Source organism: Chinchilla lanigera, unplaced genomic scaffold, assembly GCF_000276665.1.
Source record: "Chinchilla lanigera isolate Chin_1 unplaced genomic scaffold, ChiLan1.0 scaffold00055, whole genome shotgun sequence".
NCBI lineage: Eukaryota > Metazoa > Chordata > Mammalia > Rodentia > Chinchillidae > Chinchilla > Chinchilla lanigera.
Window position 1 is genome coordinate 3,415,488 of NW_004955456.1, and position 27,176 is coordinate 3,442,663.

The 27,176-nt window shown below is 56.1% G+C and overlaps 1 protein-coding gene across 3 annotated transcripts in view; it reads left to right on the plus strand.

Annotated features, from left to right (window-relative positions):
- The window catches only part of Grb10 (growth factor receptor-bound protein 10), a gene marked incomplete at its 5' end in the record, with an annotated part of 103,238 nt that overhangs the window by 9,758 nt on the left and 66,304 nt on the right, over positions 1-27,176 (plus strand). For 2 of the 3 annotated variants that reach the window (XM_013520627.1, XM_005396599.2), the window contains 1 exon segment: positions 14,680-14,750. 3 annotated transcript variants of the gene reach the window in all.

A 27,176-nucleotide genomic window follows, 5' to 3' on the forward strand; every position in this document is an offset into this window, starting at 1 on the left:
CGATCCGGGCCAGGGCGAGGGTGCGCGGAGCCCGGCTGCAGTGCCGAGGCCCCGCCTGCGCCGGCCCATAGCGGTCCTCGCTTGTGTAGCCGCAGGACAGGATTATGTAACCGCTTCCGATCCTAATCGTCCCCATTATGTAACGGGAGCCCTGTATCCCGTTAACCTGCCGCGGCAACTTGGATGCGCGCGTCCTGAGCCTCCGCAGAGGACGGGGGCGCCGGGGATCCGGGGCTCGGGCATCTGGGGTGACCGCATCTTTTTTTTTTTTTTTTTTTTTTTTTTTTTTCATAATGACCTATCCAGGTCTGCCTGGATATCTTTTATAAATCTTGATGGCGTACGATCTGGTGTAAAAATCTCGGATAAACACATCCCGTCGTAGCGCATCTTTATCCGTGAGAGACCTCCCACTCCGTGGAAGGAAAATAGCAGACGACGATGAGAATGGAGGGACGAGGGTGCCGCCGCCGCGGGCTGCATGGTTTTTGATGGAGTTCAACAAATGGTCCCCATGCACGCGTCGGCTGCCCCTACCCTGCAGCTGGTCACCTGTCTCTACGTCGGCGCCCTTGTCCTAGGCTGCCGTTTCCCTGCCCGTGCAGAGATGGGGGTCCAGGTAGCAGTCGCTGGGCACAATCATCTGTACCAACTGACTGTCTCCGCAGCCCGGGGGGCCAGAAATGGGCGTTTTCCGCTGTTGTTCTTTCAGTCTGAAGCACAGTGGGTCACTGCAGGAGTCTGACCCCGGGTGGCCCAGGGCTCAGGTCCTACCTGTGTTCTGTGTCTCTGTGCCCTGCTCTGCCATCGTCTGCTGGGCTATGCCCTTGGGTGGTGGGTGCAGGGCTCACACATCCTGCTTTGCCTTGGGCGTGTGGGGTGGGGAGGGGATGGTGGTGGACAGGAAAGCGCCCCCCTCTGCTCCATCAGTCCCCAGAATAAAGGTGGAAGGATACTTCCTGTTCGAGGCTCTAGCTGCGGTCTCCTTGTGGGCAAGGTGTGACGTCATGATGTACACCCAGGGTGTGATCCCAGCTGTGCTGCCTCCACCTTGTATCTGGACCTGGGTCACAGGGATGGTACTTCCTGTCCTGAGGGATGGAGGGCATCGGACACTCACTGTGAAAGATTGCAGGAGATGGACTGAATGACTCCTTCCTTGCTGGTTCCAGGGGTGTGGGAGAAGTTCCAGGAGGGTAGAATAAAAAAGTGAGTTATTTTTGTGCCTAAATCCTCTCCTAAGGATTTCCATCCCCGGTTCCTCCTGTGGCCGTCGTGTAATTACCACCTAGAGCTGGGCTTGTGAGCTTGCACAGAACACTGCCTCCTTTGAATCTTGGTATTAGGTGACATTTAGGCAGCAGCCTAAATTCAGGGATGTTCAGCCCTTGTGGTCCCAGAAAAGCCAGGCAGCTTCTTGGCGTGTGTGTTTGTGACTTAGTAGGAATGTGTTAGGAAACTGGCTTGGACTGGCCCGGTTTCATAATCCTTCCAGACCGGGGGCCAGCTCTGCGATGGTGCAGGGCGGGGGCGCAGACTGTGCAGGAAAGAGCTGAGGTTCCAAGGCGCGACCACGGACGCCCCCACCCCCACCGCGGGCCCGGCCTGTGGGCCGTACTGCTGAGCCTTTGCGTGGAGCGCTCCTTCCTCTGCTCTGGGCCCGGGCCGCTGTGCTCCAGCCTTGGATCCACTCAGGCTTCTGGTGATTAGGTCAGAAGTTGGCATGACTACCTGACAGGCCAGGGCGGGCCGAGGGTGGTGTGGAGGCCGGATGTGACCCCTGGGCCCTCGGGAGGGCTGCAGCCTGTGTCAGCAGAGGCCATTCCATGGGCCTTCGTGTTCTCTCCATTCCCTCAGACTTAAGAGCAGTTGGCCCCGGGCCCCAGGGCTCATACAGCTCAGGGAAACACACATCCGGTGGTTGGCATGGCTACTGTCACATCCGAAATTGTTGTGATGGCCGTATTTACTCCCAGGCCGCAGAACTCACTGCAGAGGGCTTCTGAGAGGGGATGCCTGGACTGATGATGCTTGACTTTACCACACTGCGAAAGCCAAAACCTCTTTCCAGCTCTGAGTGTGGGTCTCCTGGGCCCAGGAGCTGATCTGTCTCCGGGCCTCTGCTGTGATTCTGGGCTGCAGGGAGCTACAGCTCCGGGTCAGCCAGGCCACGCTGCCATGCCGTTCTGTAGCTTAGCTGCGTTGCATGCGTTCAGCCCGTGGCATTCTGGACTAGAAGTGGAGGGCCAGGAAACTGCTGAGTTGTGGCCCACAGGCGTTTATTGGCCCCGTTGGCTGCGTCCTCCTTGGGCAGAGGGTCTGGACTGCCGACTCCAGGAACATTCCTGGTTTGTGGAGCGGTGCCTGCTGGCGGCTGCAAGAGTCCAGGCTGAACTCAAGCTGCCCCAGGCAGAAGCCTGCTATTAGGGGGGAGAAAATCCTGAGCTCTAAGTCACCTACCCTGGACTCGCTGCTCTCTCTGTGGGGCCTGGAGGTCACTGTGGGTGTTGCCGCTGCAGCCCAGGTGGCTCGAGGCTGGGGACTTGCCTCTTAGCCCGTACCTATGGGGCACGGATGCTGGCCCTGCGTGCATCGAGGTGGGATGCAGTTGGAAGGAAGGTGCTGATGCAGGACCCTCCTGTCACGCATTCAGCCGAGGTTGGAGCAGTCTGGCTGCGTCCTTACCGTGTCCTTACCCCACTTAAATCCAAAATGGCGAAAGCCCTCTACATGGGAAAGGGGGGTGAGCACCGGGCAGCTCTAGGTGATGCCCCCCACCCACAGGGACTGTGTCACAAGACCGCCATAGTCTGAGAACTGCGGAGAGGACCTATGTCACTCAGCTTCCTGGGACTGTAACAAGTACCCAGGGTGATCAGCTGGCGGGGGGAGATTTATGTGAGCTCAGGGTTTTGGAGGCTCCAGTCCGTGGTTGCCCAGCGCTGGTGCTTTGGGGTCTGTAAGGAGACAACACATCACGCCAGGAACTTGTGGAAGAGCAAAGCTGTGCACAGCCAAGCAGCACAAGTGGGTGGAGAGAGAGAAGCTGGCTCCTGAGCTTGCGTGCACGGAGGTCCACGCTACTCCCCTGGGGAGTGACCTGGAACCCCTGCCAGGCCCATCCCTTCACGATTAGTTTCCAGCATCTGGGCACGCCATGCTGTGGGCCAAGCCCTTACTTTACCTGCGGCCTTCGTGACACACTCCAGATTCAGACCCTGGCGTTGCAGAACCCGGTATACCGGGGGATGGAAAAGTACGGTGAGTGTTTAAATTAAAACTACAGTGCAGTGGAAGACACACTGCCGTCCATCTTCCTCAAAACACCGCCCCTCCTTATTTTGGACATGTTCACCCCATCATTCTTACCTCTTTCTTTTCTTTTTTTTTTTTTTTTTTTTTTTTTTTTAGACAGGGTCTCAATATGCAGTTCAGGCTGGCCTTGAGCTCACTTTGTAGCCCAGGCTGGTCTCGAACTTGCAACAGTCATCCTGCCTGAGCCTCCTGAGTGCTGGGATTACAGGCATGTGCCACCACGCCCGGTCTCTCACCACTTTCTGCAGCATCTCTTGGAGTCCTCCTTCCCGAGTGTCTTTATGAGTTGTGATAAAAAATACAGTTAGTGTTGCTGAGCACCCTCAAAGCTTGTAAAAACAACCCTGTGCCCTCATCCACCCTGCTCCCCGGATCTTGCACCGTGTGACTTCTAGCTCCTCCCCAGAGTCAGAGTAACCATGAAGGAGAAACATTTGGAGCTGATTCAGGACATGGAGGCAGCCAGCATGGCAGAAGTAGAGATGCTCGGGAGAGAGGACTCCAGAGCTGCTGCAGAAAGTGGCAAAGGTGGTGGGACGAGTGTGTTCCGAGTGAGGGGGAAGATTCATGGCTTTTACTGCATAATTTTTAATTTTTATTTATTTATTTTTGTCTTTTTGAGACAGGGTCTCGCCATGCAGTTCAGGGTGGCCTTGAACTCACTTTGTAGCCCAGGCTGGCCTCAAACTTGCAATGATCCTCCTGCCTCAGCCTCCTGAGTGCTGGGATTATAGGCGTGCGCCACCACACCTGGCTAAATTTTTCAATGTAAACAACATTTGCCATATTTTTAGACCCCATGACATACTCTGTCTTATCCTGTGCATACATACCCGGTAACAGATGAACAACAAGTCATAAAGTAGAATGTCATAATGCAGTGCAGTGAAGCTTTGCACCTCGGGGCCATCACTGGGTAAATAAGCATCGTGTGAACACAGACGCAGGGGCGCTGATCCTGGAGACGCTGCGTGACTAAGGGGTAATGCTGTGCTCGCAGGCCAGTACGTTGGACACAGAGGTGGCCCGTGCCCTGGGCCGGGCAGAGCAGGGTGGTGAGGGGTCTCATCACAGAGCAGCGCGCACTTCAAGCGTAGGAATTGCTCAGGTCTGGAGCTCCATGCGGCGGTGTCAGCTAGTGGGCGACTGGGGTAAGCGAGACCGGGGAAGTTCAGACACGGAGGACAGGACGGTCACTGTGTGAAGGGCCTGTCTTCGATGCCCAGTTCCTCAAACGGAACAAAGCCCTACCCGCAGCTGTACTGCGAGGTAACTCATGCACCATCAGTGCTCCGTTTAAAGTGTGCAGTTTGCACTTTGAAGTGGACACGGCGAGTGTGCTCACAGACGAGCACTCGGGATGTGTGGGGTGTGTGTGCACATGGCTGTGGTCTGAAGTGTCTCGAGGTGAAATTGAAACTTAGAGGCCACTTGACGACGTTGGGAGGTGGGGTCTCAGGGTTACAGACAACCATGGAAGGGACTTCGGGGATCTGTCCTCGCAGAGCCCCCTGCCCTGAGGATGAGCTCGTCCCCTCCGCAGGACGCAGCAGGGCCACTGTGGAAGCGGAGTGCAGCCCTCGGGAGACCCTGACCTGCTGGTCCCTCGGCCTGGATGTCGGGGCCCCGGGACGGAGGAGGCACTTGCTGCTGTCTGAGCCGCCCAGTCTGTGATGTTCTGTTACCATGGTGAAAACAGAGTGACATCTGTACAGAGCAGCTGAGAGTGTGGACAGGACTCAGGGACCCAGGGATAGACAGAGGCTGGGACAGTGTGGACATGCGTGCCAGGGACATCTGGGCTCTGTGGACCCGAGTGTTCCTTTCAAGTGATCGTGATGCTGACTCAGAAGGTGCAGGTCAGTCGTCCCAGCAACCCTGGGAGGCTGAGGCAGGAGGATTGCAATTCAAGCTCGGCCTGGGCAACTCGGTGACTTAGCCAGACCCTGTCTCAGAAGCTTAAAAAAAGGGCTTGGGCTGCAGCTTAGAGCAAAGGCCCGTGTACCATCCCCAGTACCCCCTTTTGGCTCTGCCCTACATACACAAAAAAAAAGAGTTGGGGACACCCTCGGTCTTTTTTAGCCATCCTTGAAGTGGTTGTCACTGGCATGCGGTAGGAAGGTGGACGGTAAAACCCGTTACTGTGAGCTGGTGGCAGACGTGAGCAGCGTCCTTCTGGCTGCCAGAGACGGGGCCTCAGTGAGTCTCGGCGGTGCTGGGAGAGCAGAGGCCGCGTCTGGGGACGAGCCCTCCCGGCCCAGCGCTAGGCGCTTTGCGCCACACCGCCGGCTCACACAGCGCGCAGGCGGAGAGGAAGGAGGAAGGATCAGATCTGTGACCACAGGGCAGGCGGGACCGGCAATGCAGTGTGCCTGGGGACGTCCCTGAGCGCAGCCCGAGGCCCCTCTGATATGGACACCCTTTCCTAGGGGGACAGAGCCCTGTGCACCTCCAGCCACTGCGAGAACCACACGGTGGCCTTTGGAGGTGACCTGTGCTGCTCCCCGATGCAGGGTTCAGGCAGGACTTCGGTGTAGACGCCCGGTGCCGCCGCCCCTCCTTGGCCGTGGCTCAGGTCGGCATAGGAGCGGGCACAGCTGGCACCGCCACCTGTGAAGGTGCAGGGTGCCTGTGCGGGCCGGTGCTTTGTGGTTTTCATTCGCACCTTGTTGGACTGTAGGCGTTTTTCCTATGCAGGCAGCCTTCTCTAAGGATCGAGTTACGCCCCTGGGACTAGGTCATTACATGGTGGGTCACTAAGTGAGGAAGCCTTCGTAGCCTGTGCATCACAGAACAGAGAAAGGGGAGAAGGGAACTCCAGCCGATGACTTTGCTTTTATTTGCGAAACTCTTGCACAGGGCGCTGTAACGTGTAACAACACAAAACTCCAGTGCTGTGCAGTACAGTACCATCAGCCGGAATTACAGTCGTGGGTGAACAAGGTGAACCGCCCAGAAAAAACGCTTTGAGGCTTTACAAACACGATGAACAGAACTACACAGAAGAAATAAAAGATGGGTTTAAGCCTGGGCAGTGGGCCCTATGCCCTGGTTGTAAGTCCAGACAGTTGCTGAGCAGGCGGGTCGTTGGACGAGGGACGTCTGTATTCTGCTTGATAATTTCGTGCCAGAAGTAAGATTTGCAAATACTTTGTCCCTTCTGCTGGTTGCCTTTGCTCTCTCTTAAACGTGTCCCGGGATGCACAGGATTTATCATTTTGGTTTTTTTTTTTTTTTTTGGTTATTTTGTTTTGTTGGTTTTTTTTCCAGTACCGGGAGTCAAACTCACAACCTCGCGCTTGCCGGGCAGGCGCTGTGCTGCTGAGCTAAATCCCCAGCCCCTGGATTTATTATTTTAATGATAGTCAGTTTATGTTCTCCTCTCGTTGCCTGTGCTTTGGAATTGTTTTTAAGGAGTCACTATCAGACCTGCTATCTTGAAGACTTTCTGCTGTGGGGGTAGGGGGTGGGGTTTGGTTTTTTTTTTTTTTTTTTTTTTTTTTTTTTTTTGAGACAAGATCTTGCTGTGCAGTTCAGGCTTGCCTTTAACTCATTGTGTGGCCCAAAGTGGCCTCCTGCCTCAGCCTCCTGAGTGCTGGGGATTACAGGTGTGTACCACCACGCCTGGCTTCCCTTATGTTTTGTATAAGGCTTGAACAGAAATAGTTTTACTTTTTCCTTTCTGTTTTGGATGCCTAGTATTATAATTAATTTGTTCTTATTATTTTCTTGCTCAATTGCTCTGGCCAGTACTTCCAGCAGTGTGGAAGAGAAGTGGCAAAAGCAAGACCCCATTTCTCTCCCATCGGTGGGGCGCAGCTTTCCTCCTGTGGATAGGAGGTTGTTGCAGGTTTTCCAGGGCTGGATACGCGGCCAGTTAACAGCCACTTTGTTCCCTTTCCCTTGGGGTGTTTTAAGAAGGGTTCTGTGGTCCTGGTGGAGCCCTGCTTGTCGTCTTGCTGCAGAACTGTGCAGGCCTGGAGCTCCCAGGTGGCCGTGCTGCTGGGGACCCTGAGTAGCAGCTCTTCTCCTGTGTTACAGCGTGATAGCAGCGTGCCCTTTCCTCCCCTTCCTCCCTCAAGCGGTGGCTCTTGGCGGCGGGGGCTGGGGCTGGGAGTGAGCTCTGCAGGATCCCAGGGAGCCTTACACCCAGATCCTCCAAATGCTCCTCCCTTTTCTTCCTTGTTTTTGTTGTTGAGTGGAACCAGAGCCTCGAACGTATCCAGCAAGGGCTCTGCTGCTGAGCTGTATCCCAGCCTTATTCTTTTTTTTATTTTTTCCAGACGATTTAGACCTTGGGGTGAGGCCTGTGAATGGGGTCACTGATTATATCTACACCCCCGCCGGGTCCCTTGTTCACTGACTTTAGTAACCTGTGAGTTAGGGGACTCTGAAATGCCATCCCGGGACGGACAGCAGCTTCCTCACTGATAGAAATCCTGGACCCGCGATCTTCTGTCCTGTCCTGTGCCGGGACGAGGAGTAGCCCTGGCTGCGGGCATGCGGGAGGCTCTGTCCTGGGGCCCCATGAGCGGTCGGGGTCCCTGCCCTTCTCTGGGGCCCCTGCCCTTCTCGGCGGCCCCTAGTCCAGTCTCGCAGGCATGGATAGCGAGGTTCGCCCAGGCCGAGGTCGTTGTCCTGTGGCCCGGCTGAGTTGAGTCCCCCTCCTCACTCAAGGGGACTGAAGCAGGAAGCTGCGGCCATCTGAGTGTTGGCAGCTGTCCGCACCTGGGGCCAGGGCCGGCCCTGTGCTGGGAACTGGAAATACAGGCCGTGTGACATTTTCCTTTGACTCCTGATCGGCATGGCTGGGCAGCAGGTGCTGGGGGACAGTAAATGATGGTTCTGCGTCCTGTCGGCCGCGACTTGGGGTGCTGACCCTCCAGGTTCCTGGGAGACCCCAAGGGGCAGTCTGGAATCACGCCCGGCCCCGCCTGGCCCTGTAGACCTGGCTGCGTCGCCCTGAGACCCTGGGTTTGCAATGGGGACATCTCCTGGGGTCTCACTGCACAGAGCCGGGGTCTTCAGGGCCGTGACTGGGCCCTGCAGGCGGATGACTGCGGGCTCTGTCTTGGTGCTGGGCAGGCTGCAGCCCCCAGGGAACCCCAGGCTCCAAAGCAGCGCAGGACCCAGCAGGCCAGAAGCCGAGGTTCTTAAGCGGCTCGGTGCCCGCGCCCCGTGACTCTAAAACCCCCCAGGGACCCTAAGGGCTTGTGGTTGTGTAGCTACCTATACTGATCTTGACCACTTTGGAAATTAAGGGGGAATATTTTTAAAATGTTCATTCCTCTGTTTAAAACAACAACAATAAGCTCATCTATTAAATAGAAAGAATGTTTCATATTAAAAAAAAAAAAAACAGTGGCAAGAGTAGCATTATTTTGCATTTCTTTTTTATTTTTATTTTTTGGCGGGACTGGGGATTGAACCTAGGGCTTTTGCACTGAGCTACATCCAGTCATTTTAATTTTTTTTCTGTGAAATACAGTTTTGCTTAGTTATGCAGAGTTGGCTTGAACTTGTGATTCTCCTGCCTCAGCCTCCCAGAGTGCTAGGATTATAGCATTTTCCCAGCTGTGGTTTTTCTGTACTGCAGGGTGTACGATCCGCAGGCTGGCATGTCTGCATGTGTGTGATGTGTGCGTCTCCCTGCGGGAGAAGCTTTGAACGTGCAGGCTGAAGTCTGTGTGGAGTGTTGCCCAGCCTGATCATAGGTTTCCTTGCCCAACCTCTAGGCCGCACGTAAAATATGTCATAGTTGCCATATCGAAGTAACAAAATTCCCTCTATTTATTTCACGGTTTTTATTAAAACGTTAAAGCAGAATAACGCAGGCCCCGGTTTAATAATCAAAAGGCTTACACGTGTGCTTAGGAACAGTGACACCCATGGCCCACGCTTGCCATGCGCGGATGGGCTGAAGCACCACTCTCGGTGGCCGCTGTGTTTTATGTGCCAGTTTTTACACGCACATGTCTTGGCTGATGTGCATGGGTTCTGATGAGGGGCAGAGCTGGCCCGCGTGACCACCTCTCCTGTTCCCCGCCCTTCCCGATGCTGTGGCCTGGACCACCCACACCCAGGCGCAGTGCAGAGTCTCAAAAAGCCCCGCTGAAAATCCCATCACAGTGCTGCGCGTTTCCCGGCCCAGGGCGTCAGGGCCCGTGCAGCCTGGGGTCTCGGGCTGGACCCCCACGCCACACACCCGCCCTGACGCTGGCATTTCATCTCCCGAGGTCGTGGAAGACACAGATTGCACTACCCGCATTGCTAGCGCAACCGATGCTGCCCGGGCGGGAGTGAGGTTGGACATGTCTCCCACGTCTGCTTGGTCCGTTGGTGCCCTGTTCCATGCTGGGCCAATTATCTTCCCTTATCTCACTAACCATGAGATGTGTGGAGCACAGACCCTTAGCCGCATGCCCTCGCAAATATTTTGTCCGAAGTTTGGGCTTGTTTTTGCATTTCTGCACGTAGGGTCTTCAGTATGTAGGGTAAAGGAGTTCGTTTATCGCTCCTGACTTCGGGGTAAGGAATCTTGCTTGGGAGGCTATTTTTTCCCTAGCGTTTGTGACGTTATTCGTTGGCTGTTTCTCCTTGTGTTTTTTGGCGGTGTTTGAATCATCAGTCTGCAAGTGGTGTGGGTGGTGGGGTGCTGTCTGTGTCTTATCGAGCACCTGCCACCAGGTATCCTGGGTCTTAGATTTAATGCCTGTGTCATGGTTCACACTCCGTCCACATTCTCGCTGTGTTCTGTACGTTCTGTGTGGTGTGGTTCAAAGATATGGTGAATACCTAAACATATTCTTTAAAAATTATTACAGAAAAAGACACATTGCCATTCGCCTTCCTTGGAAGTCCCTCTCACTCTGAACACACGCGTCGCCCCGTCCTTGCTGCCTTCTGCAGCAGCTCTGGAGCCCTCTTTCCTGAGGGTCTTTAGCAGCACTGTCCTGGCTGCCTTGATATCTTGAATGGATTCAAAATGTTTCCCATTCATGTTGACTTTGGAGGCGAGCCAGAAGTCTCAGGGTGCCAGATCAGTGAGTGCAGCGGGGGAGCACACGGCCTCATGTCGGGTGGCTCTGCAGCAGCACTCACCACGTTTTTGATCACCCTTGTGAAGGCACTCGGGAAAGGGACTTTCAGAGCTGCTTCAGAGAGTGACCACAAGGGTGGGATGAGTGTGGCGGGGGGGGGGGCTCTGCAGGGGACCCGTGGCAGTGCGTCTTAACTGTGTCAGCCTTTCACTTAAACACTCACTGTTTGGATCGCACCTGGAAGTAGCCCCTGAGCCCCTCCGAGCGTCGGGTGCGGCTGGGGGTGTACCGCCCTAACCCAGTGATCGGGGAGGAAGGAGAACAGGTGTTGCTCCGAGGAAGGGACGGTGATCCTACAGTGGTTTTTCAAGTTCTTCCCGCACTTTTGAAAACTTTCCATGAGAGATTGCAAAGCGTTTTGTGTAAGATGTCTCCGGGGGGTATCCGTCCTTGCCTGCAGAGCATGTCACATTGGGGGCGCTGCCTGGAGGACCTCGAGTCTTGCCCCGAGGGCCTCGGGGGCGGTGGGGGAGGCAGCCGCGCGCCCACTCCCTTCCAGGGGCGCGTGTGGCGAGTGGGGCGCAGCACTACAATGAGGTCCCGCTCGTGTTTGCAAATTCAGCTCCTCCGACAAGCAGCGTGTGTGGTTTTGTGCCAGTGCCACCCTAATTTTAGCTCCCTTTGCTCTGGAGTCCCTCTGGGCGCCGCGGTGCTCGGCAGCTTGCGGCTGGCCGCTCGGGGCTGAGCGAGCCTGCCTACGTGACTCCCCGGGCCGCGGGAGGGGGGGCCTGGGCGTCCGTCCTGGTCTTCCGCCTCCTCCCAGCAGGGCTTGTTATCAGGGTGCATCTCAGTTATGTGGCCACCATGGCTCTAGGGGACGGACTAGCTCGAGCTTGCTGGGCGAGGGGTTCTTGGCGGCCCCGCCTTCACTCCAGACTTGAGATGTAGGTGGGGCCTGGGCCCTGGGCTTTGGGCCCTGGGCTCTTTTACGTTTCGGGGGTATTTCCTTTGGTGTCAGAGAAGGCACCCAGGGTGGAAATTTGCTGGCGTGGCCGGTGCCCTGCCCTGTGGCCTTGGCTCTGGCTCTGCGCCACCGCGAGAAGGGTGCGCCTGGGCCTGGGCCTGGGCCTGGGCTCGGGCCGCGTGCTGGGGCCATCATGGCGGGTGTGCATGGCGTGCGACACGTGTGTCATGGCTGCTGTCTAGAAAATTCCCAGAGCCCCTTGCATGTGGAAGGTGAGGGGTCACGGGTGCTGGACAAATCGGAGGACTCTTCGTGGATGGACTGACAGTGGCGTGAGGAGGCGGGGCCTGGCTGGAGGTGGGCACTGGGTGGGACCTGGAAGGTGGATATATTCCCGTCCCCCGTTCCTCCGTCCTCTTTCTCCTGCCTGGCCACCACAGTCTGAGGACCTTCTCCTCCCCTCGCCGAGCTGTTCCCGCGTTGGAGCCAGCCGACCGGGGCCGAACTGTGAGGCCGAGCCCACCTCTCCTTCTCTCCCTTGCGTCAGGTAACTCCTCGAGCGCGCTCACCTTGGGCCCCCATTCAGTTATTTCCCCGGGGCTGGAGGACGGTGGCGGCTGGACTCGCGAGCTGCCTGGAGAGGCCCGCGAAAGCCGCGCGCACGTGTAGCGAGTTGTGTTTCCTTTCTGTTTTGTGATGCTTGAGATAGGCCCCAGGGTCTCACCCGTGTTAGGCGAGTGCTCTACCCCCGAGCTAGGCCTCCTGCCCCAGATTTAACTGTTAATTTGCTTCTAAGCTGTGTACAGGCTTTGGCGGTAGCATTTTGAAGTTTTTAAATTTTTGTGTAGAGCCGGGTGTGCTGGCCGGCGCCTGCAATCCCAATGCTCAGGCGGCTGAGGCAGGAAGATTGCCACAAATTCAAGGCCGACTTGAGCTATATGAGACCTTGTCTCAAAAACCTTTTTTTCAATTCCGCCCTATCCACATGTATCTTAATTTGGCCTCGTAGCTGCGCTCTTACACCTTGCTTGTGAAGGCACAGCGCTCTATGACCCCAGTCCAAGGTCTCAAATGAGAGTTTTTTTGTCCCTTTTTTTTTTTTTTTTTTCCGTTTTTTTCTTTTTTTGTCTTTTTGAGACAGGGTCTCGCTCTGCAGTTCAGGTCGGCCTTGAGCTCACTTTGTAGCCCAGGCTGGTCTTGAACTCGCAGCGATCCTCCCGCCTCAGCCTCCGGAGTGCTGGGATTACAGGCGTGCGCCACCATGCCCAGCTTTCTGTCCGCTTTTGAAAAGGTCCGGAGTTCACCCTAGCTTCCTGGCGGGACAGGGTTAACGGCTTTGTCCTGAAAGTTAGGAATTGTTGAGCGTCTAAATAGTCACTGTTAGAACTGCAAATGTTTAGTGTGAGGAAGCGAGACGGTAAGAAACAGCATTTGTGTTAGCTCAGGAGTTTTTTGGGAAGATACTGGAGATGCTAAACGGGATCCGAAGGTGCTTTGTTTGAGAACTGCTCCGGCCGCGTTTCCCGCGGCTTCATTTTTTTGCGCGGGTTAGCGTAATCTTCAGCACGATCTCGCGCCTTGCTGCTCTGATTAGAATCTGCAGGTGAAGCAGACCCTGGGCTAGTAAGCGGGTCCCAGTTGGGCTGCGAGGCTCAAGGCGGGCAGGTGACGGCCATTGCTCCGCCCCTGGGTGTGGCCGGGCAGGTCCAGACTGGCCTGTCCACAGCGCTGGCCGGGGTTTGCCACAGGCTCTCGGGCTGCGGTTTTCACTGCGGTTCCCCTTTAGCCTGTCTTAGTCACCCTGTCCTCTTCATCTGCTGAGAGGGATCCTGTCTTTGTTTGGTCAGCTGCCACATTTATTAACACCTTTCTTGAAAACAGACAGAACTGGATTGCAGGACGGCGGCGTGGGACTGACCTCCCTTCTGGGTGAACGTTGTGCCCTAGCACAATCGCAGAAGCGGCGCTCGCAAGCGTGTGCCCAGCTGAAGGCACCAGAAGCCAGGGGCGATGAGGTTCCCTGGAGACAGAAGCCTGGGTCGGGACGGGAGAGTTAGAAGTGACCCCCCCACCCCCGCCATGATGGTGACCTGAGCCCCTCCCCCAAGGTGCTGCCCGTGGCCATTTTAGAAAGTCCCGCGCCTGCTGGACCCTGCACGTGTGCACACGCGTCAGTGCGTCTCTGTGCGTGTTCTATTCAACTAGCTCCTCGCATTTATTTACATTTTATTGTTCTTATTTATTTTATTTTATTCTATTTTATTTTATCTATTTTTTTTTTTTTTTGTGGTACTGGGGATCGAACTTAGGACCTTGTGCTTGCCAGGCAAGTGCTTGTGCCACTGAGCTATATCCCCAGCCCTTGTTTGTCTTTTTTTGAGACAGAGTCTCGCTGTGCAGTTCAGACTGGCCTTGAACTCACTTTGTAGCCCAGGCTGGCCTCGGAACTCGCAGCGATCCTCCTGCCTCAGCCTCTGGAGTGCTGGGATTACAGGCGTGCGCCACATGCCTGGCCTAGCATTTAAAAATATTCCAGTTGACTAATTGTTACAGCACTTCTCAAAGTTTTTGAGCCCTTGAAAGCAGGCACGCTTCGTAAAAAGCCTTTGCATATAATGGGTGACATTGAGCTTTAGGCCACGTGTGTGCACCGGATAGGAATCTAGGTTGGGGGCTGGGACTTCCTCCCTGGCATGGAGGAGACAGGGTCGGGCTTTGTTTCCAGCCCCTAAAGAGGAGCGCATGATTGCGTGACCCAGTCCTGGTGCCCGCGATGCAGGTGGCCCTGGAGACGGTATACATAGCAGTACACTCATAGCGGGTGTCCTCCATGACACAAGCTGTGTGGCAAGTCTTCTGCAGTGCAGTGGGGTGCCCTGAAGCCCCCAGCGAGGCGTGCTTTGTCCCCCTGCCCTGCAGAGGAGCGGGGTCTTAGGAAAGGATGAGCTGCGCAGTTTCCTCCAGAGCCCCCTCTGGCGGTCAAGGGTCTGGTCACCAGCCTCTTCCTGCCCAGATGTTACCAAGGACCCAGGGTTTGCTGGTGCCCGGTGGACGTGAGGACCCCGGGACACACGTGGGCTCTGGGCTCGGGTTCTGGGTAGACTTGGCCTCCCTGAGGGCCACGTCTGTGGGCTGAGGGTCCAATCTGCCTCAGGGCTAGGGGTGGGGGGACGCCAGGCAGTGAGCTGAGGCCAGGGGCGTCTGGCCTTTGAACCTCTGGGCTCCTTAGACATCCGTCCCTGCTTTAGTAGACTGGCAACCAGAAGCCTGCATGGACTCACTTTCTTGTTCTGTCCTCGGGAAACCCCATCTTGCAAGGTGGATGCGAGGAGTTCAGTAATGTTCCCTTTGACTTTCCAGCTTCGGAGCTGACGGTGACGCTGAGAGCGACAGTCGCCCAGTGACCGGGGCCTCCGAGCCGACCCTGAGCGGTGAGTCCCTGTGTGCCAGCTGCCCCTCTGTGGAGTCCTCAGTTAGATCCTGAGCAGGGCCAGGTCTAATGCCCATCGCTGGGGGCGGAGCCAACAGTGGGGCCTGCCTCCGGGCTCCCCAAGCTGTCTCCAGTGGTCTCTGCTGCTTCCCTTGCTTTCTTTTGAGTGGTCAGGAGCTGGGCAGGGCGGGGCCCTTGACCTGGGAGGGTCCTAGCGCCCGCCTTACCTTGGAGCGGCAGCGCCACCACCTGGAGCAGCGTGAGCTCAGGTGCGGTCGCCAGCAGGTGGAGCACAGGTTGTGGGTGAGCTCAGTGGTGTCAGCCTCAGCCCTGAGCATGGCGATTTCAGTCCACGCAGGATCCGGGGGTCTCCAGGGCACCTGTCTTTCTCCGGGCTGGGGCCGGGGCCGGGGCTTTATTTATTTACTTATTTACTTATTTATTAATTTATTTAGGGAAATCGACAATGGTTGTTGTATTACTGACTGTTACCTTCAAAATTACCAGGTACAGGTATGCAAGACTGATCAAACAATTAAACGTTAACTGTTCCTTTCAATAAACCAATAGAAGTGGGGCCCGCGAACAAAGTGAGTCCCTCTGGGGCTGGGGCTTTAGCCGAGACCAAGCGGGTGCTGTGGGCAGAGGCTGTGGCAGAAGCCTTTTCTCCAAGGGGCGGCGGAGCCTTCCTCCCCAGGGCGGGGCGGTCAGGAAGAGGTCTGGTGGGCAGCCCCAGAGCAGCCCCGCTGGGGCGGGGTTGCGGACGCGTCTTCGCGCCGCCTGTGCGCAGGACCATCCGGGCGTCCGTGACCTGACCCGCTTCTCACGCGCAGGCCCCGTCCCTGTGGGCCTTCATTTTAACTCGGTTTCCCTTTGGAAACCCCGTCTCAAAATTCAACACAGAGTTAGACGTTGGTACCCAAGACGGCTGCAGGTGAGTGCTCAGGGATGCAGCTCACCCCACCACGGAAGGGGAACCGAGAGCGGGGCTGGAGGGGGTCGCACCCTGGACCACCTCCGGCACCTGCAGGCCCCGGCGGGGGTGGCAGAATCACGGTGTGCAAGGCCGTCTTGAGGGTCAGAGGTGTGCGCACGCGCACTCCCCCTTCTGAGGCCCTTTGCGGTCCTCCTCCCGGGCAGCCTTCATGGGGGTGGAGCAAGTGGACGGACCAGGGTAGCCCACACTGCCACTGCCCCACCAACAGGGACTGTGTCATCTGCAGCGCCCCCAGCGGCAGAGCCGCGCAGTGCAGTTTAGTGTGTGGTGCTGGGATGGAACCCAGGACCCTGCATGTGCTAGGCAACTGCTAGGCAGGGAGCTACATCTCCATCCATTTTTTTAATTTATTTATTTATTTATTTATTTATTTATTTATTTATTTATTTATTTATTTTTGTCCTTTTGAGACAGGATCTCACTATGCAGTTCAGGCTGGCCTTCAACTCACTTTGTAGCCCAGGCTGGCCTTGAACTCGCAGCAGTCCTCCTGCCTCAGCCTCCCCAAATACTGGGATTACAGGCGTGCGCCACCATGCCTGGCCTCCACCCCTTTTTAAATTTATAGACAAGTTTTGGGTGAGAAGCCCAGGCTCACCTCGAACTCCCGAGCCTCCTGCCTCAGCCTCCTTAGTGGCTAGGGTAATAGGCATGCATGACCATGCCCATTCTGCCCCTCTCCTTCACAGCGTAGCGCAAGGGACCGGGCTGCCGTGAGGGAGTAAATTGGAAAGGAAGTAATTTCTTGGTAGCCTGGGGTGGCTTCACCCCTTCCCCGCCTGAGGCCCAGGGTAGCCGGTCCTTGGCTTGGCTTCCAGGCACTTGCTCTGTGGCCCCTGTGTGTCACGCGGGTGTGGGGGGGGGAGGGTCGGAGGACCCTAGGACAGCTGCCCCGAGGGGTGCAGGGGGTCACTGTGCCGGGACCCCTCAGCCCCTCAGCATGGCCCCAGGTCTGCTCTCCGCAATGCAGATCAGATCAGTTGTGAAAGTGGCTGAGATAGCTGGAGGTGTGGAGCTATTTCTGGAACCCTTTGCAGATCTGCAGGGGCCGAGGGTGCTCCTGGCCCCGCAGGCCCTGCCTCTGGGACAGCAGATCTCACCAGTGCATTGCACTCATTTCTCCTGGCCGCGGCGGCAGCGCGGCATCCTTCAAAAGGAGTGGTCCGCGCACCTCGGAACCTGCAGCCCCCGCCCGCTGGCTTCTCCCTGGGGCCTGCTGGGCGGGACGTGGTGTGAGGGGACGGCCCCTCTCGCTCGCGGTCTCCCTGGTGTGGGCAGGACGTAGGGCTTCGGCAGCTTGTAGGGTTGGGCTGCTGTGCAGCCTGAGGCCGTGCCTTGCCTGTGCTCGGGTCTCAGGCAGAAGGGCGAGCTGTGTTGATAGCAGATGTGCTGGAGTTTTAGCACCAAGCTACGGAATCCAAAAGCTCACCAAGCTGGGAAGTGAGCTCATGCTCTTTGCGAGGAGTTTGGAGCCGCAGCCCGCCAACTCGCCTTTGTTCCCGCGGTGCTTGCAGTTCTTACAGCAGTGTCTTTCTGAAGCCCTGGTCAGTCAGTTCCAGCCTGAGCCCTCTCGGTGGCGACTGTCCTCGCCCAAAGTCTCCCAGGTGATTTTCAGGAGTATTTTAGACATGTAGGTCCCTGTTTCCTCTTCTCACAAGGCAGTTTCCTTCTTGGTGCACAGGCTGTGGGTCGGGGTGGACTTGCTTTTGTTCCAGGGACACTGGTGATGCTCGACCAGGTGACGTGGTGGCAGCACCCCACTGCCTCGGTCCTGTGACCCCAGAGGGGAGGGGAAGCAGATCTAGGCAGCACCAGCCCCTCCCTGACGCAGTGGGTGCAGCGTGGCTCTCCTCCTGCAGAGGGCCAGCTCACCCACTTCCTCCGATGCAGGACAGGTCACAGGCCAGCTCCGCTCGGCCAGCAGCCCGGCCCTGGGGAGTGGAGTATCAGCCCTGTGTGCCCAGGAGCAGTCAGGCGAGCTCCTGACCGGCCTTGGTTCCCTGGCGTTAGGGTGGGTGGATACTGTCCCACAGCCCTGGCCACTTTCCCTGGTCCTTCGGCACCGTAGCAGGCTTCCTGGGCTCTTTCCCTGAGCCCACTGGTGCAGTGCCCCATCTGGGACATGGGGGGTGAGGTGGTGGAGGGGCTCAGTGCCCCTGCACTCCTCAGGTGTGAAGCCCCTAGGCAGTCTGCCATCTCCTTGCCACTTTTATTTATTTTTTGACACAGTCCCCCTGGGTCACCAAGTTGCTCAGGCTGAGCTCCAACTTGGGATCCTCCTGCCTCAGCCTCCAAGGGTGCTGGGATCTCAGGTGTGCACCACCACTCCCGGCCTCCTGTGAGCTGTTAGAGTCTTCCTTGCATGCTGGTTTGGTCCAGGGTGTTCAGTAGTAGGCGGCTGGGTCTGAGAGGAATGACGTTCCTCTGTTCTGGGCAGAGCTGGAAGGCTGCACTTTGGTTTTGAAGTTTCCTGGTTGAAAGCTTTTATCCCCACGTGGCCGCTGAGCCGCAGGAAGAGGGTTAGAGATGAGTCACTTGGCTCCTTGTGAGGTTCAGCCAAGAGATGAAAATAATCGTCAGAATTCTGAGTTCCTGCTACAAACCAGGCACTTGTAGAGGGAAGGGCACAGTTTATAGCGCGGCTGGATGTCTGCTCCCGTCGAGAACTCGCCAGCTCCTGTTCCAAGTTGCCCATCTGTGTCTGCCATTCTTTGCAGATTCAGAGCCCAAAACAAGCCAGGCGTCGTGGTGCACGCCTGTAATTCCAGCACTTGGGAGGCTGAGGCAGGAGCATTGCTGCCAGTTCAAGCCCAGCCTGAACTACATAGTGAGACTCTCTCAAAAATCCAAAACAAAACCAAAAACAATGATTTCATGTTTTTTCCTGTCTATCAGAGTTGAGAAGAGACACACTCTCTACTTGGGAAGTCATTTTGCCTGAATTTTGGTGGCTCCCAATGTATCCACAAGACAGGGACTTCACAGGAGAGCTGAAATGATCCTGAGGTCTTAGTGTTGATACATTCCTGGCAGTTCGGGGCACTGGAGAATCTGGGGTGAGGGTCACAGGCTGGATCTCGGTGGTGACAGCGCCAGGTTCATGTTCGGACACGGTGTCCTGCAGGCCAAGGAGCAGTGAGTGTGGGTTTCGGATAGTTGCAGAGCCCAGGGCCCGGGCATCTGTCTGTGAAGCCCGTGGTGCCGCTGTGCGTGGCCCAGTCCCGCAGCGTGCACAGACGCAGGAGTGGTGTGCGGGGAAGGAGGTGAGGACCCTGAGCACAGCACCCCTCCCTCCACCCGGAGGGGGCCCTCTCCAACTTCCGTAGATGGCTGTCTGGATCTGAACACACCCATCCGCTGTGCCTTCTGTCCCCTTGCTAGATGCGGGGTCCTCTTGCGTAGATCATGGGCGCGCTTTGGGAGGTGACTGGGGCCTCCTGTCTCCTGAATCTGGTCTGGGGCTGACGGGTGGGGGCGGGGAAGGAGGGCGTGTCCTCGACCAGCACGGGGTGGGCCGCGCGCGGGCCAGCACCGCGAATCCCTGCTGCGTGTGGTGGGCAGCGTGAGCCGTGGCCCCGCGGGGCCCCTGAGCTGCCCGGTGAGGGCTCCACATGTGTCACCAGACAGTTAAAGAGAATTCCTGGGCACGCTGTCCTCAGATGGCCCGGGCTGCGGTTCCGGAGGGCCCGTCCTCCTGGTCAGCAGGAGTTATTTTGGGACCAGCAGGCCTGACTGTGGGGCCGGGTGATTCATTATGCACGGTGTCTGCTGTCTCGGCCCTCCGGCTGTGGTGCTGGGACGGTCAGAATGGGAACCCTGGGCCGTGTGTGGTGCCTGCCGTACCAGCAGGCGCTGTGGGGAGGCCGGGACGGTGCTCAAAGGCCCCTATCCTTTGAACCACTGGGGCCGTGTTGACAAATTATCACTAGACCAAAGCAGGTGGCCGCGGAGGGCCTGGCTCCGTGATAGATGTGGGTGATTTCAGGAGACCATCATCACCCTCTTTCGTATTGTGTCTTTTTAGCTCCAATGGAGGAGGCAGTGCCTTTTTGAAAGTGATAGATCCTGCAGGTTTTGCAAAGTTCGTAAAATCTCCCAGTGATTATTCACAGTGACGCTAGACTCCAGTAGTGTAGGAGTGGTGAGGCCAGAGCAGACAAAAATCCATTTTTTTTTAATTAAAGCCATTTGAAATTCTAATTCGTAATTATCCTTTAAAGAATTCCATAGTAAAATCCAAATTTTACATAAAGACTCACCTGTTGGTAAACATCTAGAGCTCTCGTCCCAGGAATTGTAGCATTGCCTGCATCGCAGTTTCTAGACCCTTTCTGACCTTTGTGAGTGGGAAAACATTTTACCTCATTTGTATTTCAATTTAGCATCTACTTGTAAGGTAGACTTTGACTTTTGGGTGGTATTTCTGGAAGAAATGCCCAAGCAGCCTTTCCCCTTTGGGAGGCTGAGGGCGTGTTTATCAGTGTGCTTTCTGTCGCTGTGATGGGATCCCCGAGTCTGGGAAGTGCCTGGAGGAGGCCTTTGTGGCTCAGTTTTGAGGGCTGCAAGTCCAAGCGCAGGCAGCAGAGGGGGACATGGATGCTGCCGGGCGTGTGGAGTGGCCTCCCCCTGCCTGGCGGCCAGCACCGGTCCCTTTTGAGGGTGGCCCTGGCATGGTGACCTCACTGTGTGGCACGAGGCCCAGCTCTTGGAGGGTACAGACCCCTCAGCGTTGCCCCTTTGGGGACCAGCTTTCTGCACAGGAGCCTGGGGCGGGGGCACAGTTGCGGCCTCCAGTTGCCACGGGGAAGGTGCTGGTCCAACGTGGTCTCACCCTGTCCTCAAGACCAGGGGGCCTCGCCCCAGTGCGTGCCCCCCAGGGGTGTCAGTGCGCTTTGCCCCGGTTCATTCTGTCCCAGGGCACTCCAGTCAGAGGGTTCGGTGCCAGGCATGGCAGTGAAAGGATGGCTGGTGCAGCTCGGTCCCGAGCCTCGGGGCCTCGTGGGCTGGGGCGACCTCCTGGCATTGCTGGGAAGAGGGGTAGTAGGAAGAGCACCCCCGGCAGCTGGCGGTGTTGTGCCGCACACTTTCTAGCTGGAATTTTCTCCAAGGAGAGTGTGTTTGATGTCCGTGCTCTCAGGTTGTGTGAGTAGCCCTGCTGGGGGCCGCCGGGTGCAGACCTGGCTCAGGTACCAGTGCCAGGGCCCAGGGGACCTGGGGAACAGAGTGAGTGTCCAGCACTGGTCTCTCCTGGCGCCTGGGAGCTGAGGCGCCTGCTGGGGGCCAGTGTAGGAGCTCAGGGAGCAAGCTTTGAGTCTGTGGGGAGCAGAGCTCAAGTCCTGGCCACATAGCTGTCCCTCAGGAGCAGCCCAGGTGAGGCGTGGCCCCAGGTGAGGCGTGGCCCCAGGTGAGGCGTGGCCCAGATGAGGCGTGGCCCAGGTGAGGCGTGGCCCAGGTGAGGCGTGGCCCCAGGGCTCTGTCCCTTGGCGGCAGAATGAATGTGGCAGGAAGTGCGGGCCCAGGGGCTGCTGAAAGGCGGCCTCGCGCCTACGCAGGCAGAGGGTGGCGTGTGGCTGCCACAGGGGGGCGCTGTGCTCACCGGTTGTGTGCTCCCACCTCCGCTGTGACTCAGGTCACTGGAGGATTAGAACATCTGCAGTTTCCTGCCAGGAAGCTGCCAGGCCCCTCAGGTGGAAGGAACTGGTAGACTACTGAGGAGAATGTGCCAAAGAAGTCTTTTCGACCTGCTGAGAACCAAAAAAAAGAAAGGTTGGCCCGGCACGGTGGTGTGTGCCTGTAATCTCAGCACTTTGGATGTTTTTTTTTTTTGGTATCGGGAATCAAACTCAGGACCTTGCGCTTGCCAGGCAGGCCCTGCTGCTGAGCTGTATCCCCAGCCCAATCTCAACACTTTGGGAGACTGAAGCAGGAGGACTGCAAGTTGGAGTCCAGCCTGGGCAATTGAATGACTTAGGGAAATCCTCTTTCAAAATAAAAATGAAAATGGCTGAGGACGCAGCTCAGTAAGAAGGTACTAGAGTTTGTGACTCCAGGCAGGCAGGAAGAGCTGGCCTGCTCAGCCCCTCCTCAGAGAATGTCTGCAGCTCGAGAGAGCTCTGCATTCTGTGCAGTGAGCTCTGTGCAGGGTTTTTCATTTTTTGTTTTTTGGGGTTGGTTTTTGTGTGTGTGTGTGTGTGGCGGTACTGGGGATTGAACCCAGGGCCTTCACACTGAGCTGCATGCCGGCCCTTTTTGATGTTGAGACAAGGTCTTCTTAAAACGCTCAGGCCGGACTCGAACTCATGATCCTCCTGCCTCAGCGTCCCAGAGCGCTGGAATTACAGTCGTGTGCCAGTTTACTGAGGTATTTTTAAAATAATAATCTCACAGGTGTGTGTAAATATTTGCAAGTGCCAGATTTTCATAACCAGCCATTAATTTTTGCTTACTACACATCGTCTTAAGGACTCTTTTTACCCAGTTTTTGTGTCCCCTTGGCCCTGCAGGAGGGAGCAAAGTCCCTGACGAGTGAGTGGTCCTCTCGTCTCTCCTGCAGGCCCAACAGTTTCTGCGTGTGTATTTTCCATGTAAGCTTCATATGAAGCGTGCGCCTATTCTGGTAAATTCAGGCTCTCCTGTTTTGGTATTTGCTGTTCGGAGGAGAAAGGCCAAGTGCCCCTGGTGTAATCAGCTGCGCTGTGGTTAGGGATCATGCCTCTGACATGCCAATTAGTATTTATTTGCCCTGACTGGTGCTTTGCCACCTCTGCCTTCGTTTTTTCCACATTGGTGTGCCCGTTTTGTGCCCTTGCCGGGCTCTGTCTCTCCTTTGTGTGATTCCTTTTCTAAGCTTTTCTAGTTCAGTTTGACTCGGGCATTTCGTTGTTGTTGTTAGAATATTTTTGAATAGTGTCACCAATAAGAGGTGATTGGACCGTTGACATTTACTGCTGCTTGTCATTTCTTGTGTTAGAAATTGTTTCTTTGGTAGTCTGTGTTTCATTTGTAGTCTGTTTTCTCTTTGGTGTTTGAACTGTATATTAGCTTTGTTTTACAATAGTTAGCATTTAGAATGCAAATATTTGCTGTTAGGTTTACATGTAATTATCTTAATATATCAAAGGAGTTAGTCACATTTTTCTTTTTTCTTTCCTTTTTTTTTTTTTTTCTGTCTTTTTGAGACAGGGTCTTGCTGTGCGGTTCAGGCTGGCCGTGAGTTCACTTTGTAGCCCAGGCTGGTCTCGAACTTGCAATAATCCTCCTGCCTCAGCCTCCCGAGTGCTGGGATTACAGGTGTGTGCCACTACGCAGGGCTCCACATTCTTCTTAGGATTCCAGCCTTGTGATCCATACAGCCTTTTTGGTAGCTCTTGCAGTGACTTATTCTAAGATGTAAAACTCTTTTCTGTTGGTTCACGTTTGCGATGCATAATAATCATCCTCTTGGAGCTGGTTCAGATGCACACGGCAGCTGAACCATCTTGACTTCCCAGATTCCCTTCCCCCTGTACTCCTTTCTAATTTCACTCTTTAAATGAACTTTTTTTGCTCAGCTTTCCCGTAGTGAGAGTCTCGCTGTCTCGTGTTACCTACTGCTTGCAAATCCCGAGTCTCTGTCTCTGTCGTGCTCTGGGAGGAGCGCGGGGCGGGACCTTTTCTTGAAGAAGATGAGATCTGGAACGCTGATTCGCGTCAGTGTTGGGAGGGCGGCTTGTGTCCTTGGGCTCCCCCGCCCCGGGTGAGCAGCTTGAGGGGAAGGGCTGGTTCTGCTCTCCTCGAGAGCTTCCGGGCCCTGGTGCTGTGGCCGTGGCGGGGAGGACCTCGCAGGGATCAGACTGGGCAGGAAGCTGCTGCCCTCATGGAGCCAGAGTGAGGGCAGCAGGGCCAGGGTCTGCGTCCCTCTGGGGCACAGGGACATGGCCGGTGACCAGGGACCTCCACAGGGTTCCGCCTCGGTACCAAGCCTGCACCCACGGCCGCAGGAGCCGCTGCCAGAGCACACGGGGGCGTGTGGTGCGCTGGGTGCCCGGCCCAGCCACACTGCCCACTGGACGAGGCTGGCGGTAGGATGCATTGTCATCCGCTGACCTGGAAGTGTGGGTGGGAGGAGAAGGCAGGAGATGGCACGCGGAGGAGACGGGGTTTCCTGGGACACGGGAGCCCAGGCGGGGCGGATGCACAGTGAATCCTGCCGGAGAGGCCCTGAGGAGGCAGGCGGCGGGTTGCTGGGCCCTCCCAGCCCGGCCAGGCGGTCACCAGGCAGGAGGCCCGAGAGGCTTGGGTGTGAGTAAGCGAGCTGTGGTTTTCTCACTTTTTCCTTTCTGGTTTTTTGTGAGGTTGAACCCAGGGCTGTCACACAGAGCTGCATCCCCCGTCCTTTTTCATGTTTTATTTTGAGGCAGGGTCTTGTTAAGTTGTGCAGACCGGGTTCAGACTCAGCCTCCCAGAGTCCTGGGATCGTAGGCGCCCAGCACCACTCTGAGCTGCGCTGTGCTCCTCTCGGGGAAGCTGGGGCACAGAGCCACGTGGGTGGGGACAGTCCTGGGCAGCTGTGGTCCCGAGTGGGGGGTGGCTGGGTGGAAAGTGTCCCATGCTGTCCCCGTGTACTGGCTGCGGCTTGGGTATGAGGATGGCCCTTCAGCTTGGGGGCATCTGCAGAGATGGGGCAGGGGCGGGGACCTCAGGATGGCACGGGCAGCGCTGACACCATCCCTGTCCGTGGGCCCAGACCCCGCCCTGGCCGGTTTCAAGTTGTTCACTGCCAGGCGTTCGCCTGCAGCGGAGTTGCACTGGCCTGGCGTTCCTCAGCAGAGCAGGAGTCTCGGCAGAGACTGCAGACGCTTCCCGTGCGCTGAGCTGATGAGTCAGGAGAGGGGAGAGCCTGGTGCGGTGGCTGTCACCCACCACATCCGATTTCCGAGTGGGGGCTGTCACAGTGACCCTCCTCCCGGTGGGAAAGTGAGCTCCACAGTGGGACCCACATCCTGGGCAGTATGCCGTGCCGCCTCGGAATGCCACCTGCGGCCCACTGGGCCTGGAGTTCGGTGGGGAACGCCCAGCGGACTTTGCAGCAGGAGCGTCCCTTGGTGCGACATTTCTCAAGTTTATGACAATGGGAGGGCTGTAATTTAACGGGCACGAATTGCCCTGCATATGGAAAACTAAACATAGCAGCAGAACAGAGCCGTGTTCAAGTTCAGCTGCTAGTCGGCCGTGTAAATATTGACCTTGTGAAGCAAAATGTTGCCTTTAGTATCAGCCGACTTATGACTTCTTGTGAACTGCTTTTCTGAACAGTAGTCTACTGCAGACGTACAAACTTCATAAAAAAGATGATTTAAATTTTTATAAGGTCACAGCTCAGTGAAGATCAGCAGACATCTACAGATGTTTTAGAACGTGTGTAAGTTTCACTTCAGTGTTAGAAGGACATGGTAAACCAATATAGCAAGGTAAAACTGTCGCTGAGTCCCTTTGGTCAAGGAGAAAGGTCAGGGATTGCACAGTTCCCTAGTAATTCTGTAAGTGTTCGGGAGGAAGCCTTTGTCACTGGGGAAGCCACTGCTGCGTATCTGCTGGTTTGTAAGCCGTGGCCCAGCGTCTGTGAGTGTGGCACACGCGCTTCCCGTGTGTGTCCTCTGCGGAAATGTTTGTTCAGGTCCCTTGCCAGTGTTTGAGTTGGTTTGTTGATGACTTCAGTGTTGAGCTATTAGCGTTCTTTGTACATTTGTGATATTAATTCCTTATCAGATAAAGGGTTTTCGAATACTCAGTCCCACTCTATCGGTCGTCCTCTCAGCTTCTTGGTGATACATGTCCTAGTCACTTTCCTATTACTGCTGGGACAGGACCACATGACACTCACAACTTAAGGAGGAGAGGTTTACTTGGGTCATAGTTTCAGTCCATGGTTGGCCGATTCCGGGCCAGAAAGAAGATGGCAGAGGGGCCTGGCAGAGGGAAAGGTGCTCAGCGCATGGCAGCCAGGAAGCAGAGCAGGACAGGAACAGCTGAGGACAAGAATACGCCCTGTGGGTCACACCCCCAGTGACCCACGGGGCGTGATGGTCTCCTTGTTCTTAGAGGCCGCGGTGGATGGAAACCCTGGGCCGCATCCTCGGGACTCTTAGCCTCTGCTTGCCCGGGCTGTGCCCGGTTCCTTGCCCACAGGGCCAGGCCCAGTGAATTCAGAGCATGGTGTCTAGGAGGCTTCCAGAAAGTACTCCTGGGGCTGTCACGCCACCTGAGTACAGATCGTGGCATAGGAAAGGGTTGACGGCACAAACAGTCTTCTTTCTGCGCAGGCGGGAGGGGTGGGGCGCACACCCGGTCACAGTCAGGCGTCCAGACTGGCTGGGGACTGTCCCGCTGTGCCCTGGTGTGGCCTGCCCGGGCCGAGATGCTGCGAGGACCTCTCTGTCATCTGTCACGCACTGACAGTGTTCCTCAGTGGCTTCCGAAGGCAACGGTCTTGCCCTTGTAAAAGCCCGGCAGCAAGGCTTGGCAGTGTTCATCTCGAGTTCCTGGAAAATCAGATGACAGTTCCAGAATTTCTCAGAAAACGGGGTGATTTACAGTAGGCTCCATTCTTGAGCAATCTGCAATTATAGCAATTAGAGAAATCTCCAGAGTTTTATGGAGAAAAATTCTTCTTAAAATTTTGAGCGCACAAATAATTTTCTGATCCCAGCAGTGTTCTCTTGGATCACATACATGGCTTCGCCATGGAGTGACTGAGACATGATGTTTTGTTATGTTTCGTTTTCCTGAGGCAGGGTCTTGCTCCGTAGCCCAGGCTGGCCTTGAACTCGGGCCAGCCTGCCGAGCGCTGGGATCACAGGTGTGACCCACTCAGCTGTATTTTTTTTTAGGGCCGACTAAAGCACCCACATGACTTTGCATGGGTATTCATTCTGCTTTCTGCTTTCGCCGTGGGAGCAAAGGTCTGACAGGTAGAGGAGAACTCAGTTCACGTCTGGGGCCTAGACTGGCCCATTTCTGACCTGACTCCTCCTAGTTCTGTTATCTTGGAGAAATCATGTTACTCGCCTGTGCCTCAGTTTCCCTCCTGGTAGAAAAGGATTCCTACTGTCACGGTTGTTGTGGAGATTGCAGGAAATATGTGGAAATTACCCCCTACCAGGGCACCCACATTCTAGGAATTTCATTCCTACGTGTTGCCTGTGTACCAAGTTGGGCTCAGCTTGGGGTCCAGCAAATGAATATTAGTAGAGGCGGGTGACATGGAGCCACGGGCTGAGGGGAAAATTGGGAATTGTGGTGGTAGTTCTGAAACCCGAGTACGGAGAAGAGAGGGCCAGGTGCAGCCCCCACACGGAGGTCCCCAAGAAGATGCAGAGGTTCCCAAGAAGATGCAGAGGTGCCCAAGAAGATGTGGGGCGCACAGAGAAGTTGGCCGTGGCGGGATCAGGT